At 43.3% G+C, this 2,927-nt stretch overlaps 1 non-coding gene across 1 annotated transcript; it reads right to left on the bottom strand.

Annotated features, from left to right (window-relative positions):
- Positions 1-1,187: 1,187 nt before the first annotated feature.
- Positions 1,188-1,261, bottom strand: Trnat-ugu (transfer RNA threonine (anticodon UGU)). Its single transcript has one exon. It is a non-coding gene; the product is annotated as a tRNA-Thr (tRNA).
- Between the last annotated feature and the right edge of the window lie 1,666 nt (positions 1,262-2,927).

Genomic DNA, 2,927 nt, shown 5'->3' with positions numbered 1-2,927 from the left:
CCTTGGATACCAATTCCAAAAACACAGAATCATCTCTTTAAAAACACAAAATACTCGTATCGCCAAACACATAAAACACCTTGTCAAGTCAAACTTAAATATCCTCTACACACGACAGCTTGAGGGAGAGCAACAAAAGTATTATTGTAGGTAGACTGAATAAGTCCTGTATGCTCCTTCTCTCCACAAATAGTATAAGGCCGCCATGATTTAAATAAACAGTACTTCGTAGTAAAGAAAATCAGATCCACTTAAATCATTCACTCACCTGTAGAACAATAAATAAAAAAATATGTAAAAACTCCTTACCAAATGCCCTTTCCCTGAACTGAGAATATAACCTGTTTCATTGAATTTACCTTCCCCATTTCATTTCTACGAGTACATTTCTTTTCATAACAGAATTCAAACTTATTTAATGGAAACGCTGTGTGGGGGTACACTAGCGAATGTGAGTTTTATAGGTCATAAAGAAAATTTGCGAAAGTCATGGCATAAACCAACCGCTCCTGTTCTTTGCAGAGGTCAGGCCACAAATTTGACAGGAAATCCGATGGCTCAGTCATCGTAAGAGAGAACGTACAATGGAATTCCGTTTAATTTTGTAGTATGAATTCCTCTGGGACAAGATGACGTCCGTTACTGCCACACTGTGCAGAGGGATTCTATTAATTAACAATAGCCTGTCCCTTGCAGTTTCCCATATTGCGCTGAACTTGTGTCACACGAAACAGTGTTGTATGGTGTCTACTGCTGCACATAGTTCGCATTCTCTCGACTGGATGAGATGAATAAAATGAAGTTTTGAGTTGACTGGTGTCGTGTGCTTAACCACCAAGTACCATTTTGCATAAACAATATAGGAGATGACTGTAGGAGCAAGATATCTCCAGACAGTCTTCCAATCCAAGTGTGACAGACCCTGCTCCCTTTTATTTCTGCCGGAAAGTCCGCGAAGAGCTGCAGTTACATTGCTGATGTCATTCCCTCGAAAAGCACTCTGTGATAAAACCGGCGCACGAAGTTGAATGTAAACGAAATGGCATATTGTGAGACAGGGTGCAGTCACTGATTGTGGACGTTATTTGTTAAACAACTAAACAAACACTGAAATGAAAATTAAATCGAAACCCTTAGCTGCCGACAGGTGTTGTTGATATACAACAACGGGGACAGCTTACAATGTGTGCCCCGACCGGGACTCGAACCCGGGAGCTTCTGCTTACATGGCAGACGCTCTATCCCTCTGAGCCACCGAGGACACAAAGGATAGTGCGCCTGCAGGGACTTGCACGCCTCCCGCGAGACCCACATTCTCAACTGTCCACAACCTTAAATCGTCGTACTCCTAATAGATATTTGCCCTTTCACTCATTACTCGCGCCAGACTAAGCTGAAGGGTCCCGTATGAGTTCGGGTAAAGCATGTGCATTCGGGCTCGGGTCCCGGTCGGGGCACACATTTTCAGCTGTCCCCATTGATGTATATCAACAACACCTGACGGCAGCTAAGGGTTTCGATTTAATTATCATTTCATTCTAGAGACGCTGCACGGTCATCAATGGTATCTGTTCTTTCGGGGATAGATACCATCTTCGTACAAGCCAACACTGGTTTTTTTTGCCTTCTTTCACAAATTTTATTATTGTTATCGCACAACCTACGTTACGGGTTATAAACCCATTTTCAAGTGCATTACTGATTCCCGATCATGATAATACACAGATGAACGTGATGATAAGGCAAAGATAGTCATCTCATCTTGCCTTATCGTCATGTTTATCTGCGTCTTATCATCTTTGGGAATCAGTAATGTGCTTGAAAATGGGCTTATAACCCGAAACCTAGGTTGAGCAGTAACAATAGTAAAATTTGTGAAATAAGCCAATAAACAGTTTTTGTTTAGTTAATTTAAAGGGTTTAATCAGGAAACCACAGTGACTCAATTAAAATGACTTGTTAAACAACATTGCTACAGGACCACTAGGCCACTTCGTGATCACAAAACGTGTTCTTTTCAAGAAGAGCACCACTCATTCTGCGTAAAAATATATCAAACAGCCCGCATCTCGTGGTCGTGCGGTAGCGTTCTCGCTTCCCACGCCCGGGTTCCCGGGTTCGATTCCCGGCGGGGTCAGAGATTTTCTCTGCCTCGTGATGGCTGGGTGTTGTGTGCTGTCCTTAGGTTAGTTAGGTTTAAGTAGTTCTACGTTCTAGGGGACTGATGACCATAGATGTTAAGTCCCATAGAGCTCAGAGCCATTTGAACCATTTTTTTGTATCAAACAAAGGCCTCCCTCCGTCAGCTCCGTCAGACCCAATATGCGTATCTGCGCTGACACCTTAAAAATTTCACCCATTCACAACATTCAAAAGATACCTTGTTTTGGCAAGAAGTGCGAAAGACCCCGCTCTTGTAAGTATGAGGGTATTGATCCGGCCGCCTTTTCTGTTAGCGCCAGGTTCCTGACCGCGGAGCGGTACTAATCCCGCTATATATTTCATCCGAGATGCTGAGGGGGATGAAAACTGCTTACTATTGATTAACGATTGCCCTGTCGCCTTGTAGTATTGTTTAGTAACGCCATGCACCCTATGAATATCGCCCGTCTGTTCGATAAAGACTCGTAGGTCACCAGCATAAGCGTTGCAGATCAGCTGATCATTCCCCCTCCAAACCCTCGGCATTCAAGATAGATGTGCTAGAGGAGCGGATAGAGTGCTATGACGTAAGCGACATCGACAGAGTGCCACCTTTGACGTACTGACCTATTATTGAGATTTTTTTGGCTTGGAAAACCGATAACGATCACACGATATGTGGCTAATCCAAGCATATGCTGCACCATGTTCGTAAACTTTCTTCCAAACCCAGTGCCAGCCATTATTTCTTTCAGAGTGATGTGACTGATTCTGTGGAATGTGTT

The sequence above is a fragment of the Schistocerca cancellata genome, chromosome 5 (genome assembly GCF_023864275.1).
Source record: "Schistocerca cancellata isolate TAMUIC-IGC-003103 chromosome 5, iqSchCanc2.1, whole genome shotgun sequence".
Lineage (NCBI taxonomy): Eukaryota > Metazoa > Arthropoda > Insecta > Orthoptera > Acrididae > Schistocerca > Schistocerca cancellata.
The sequence above is the reverse complement of the archived record's forward strand: the minus strand, read 5'-3'. Positions and strand labels throughout refer to the sequence as shown.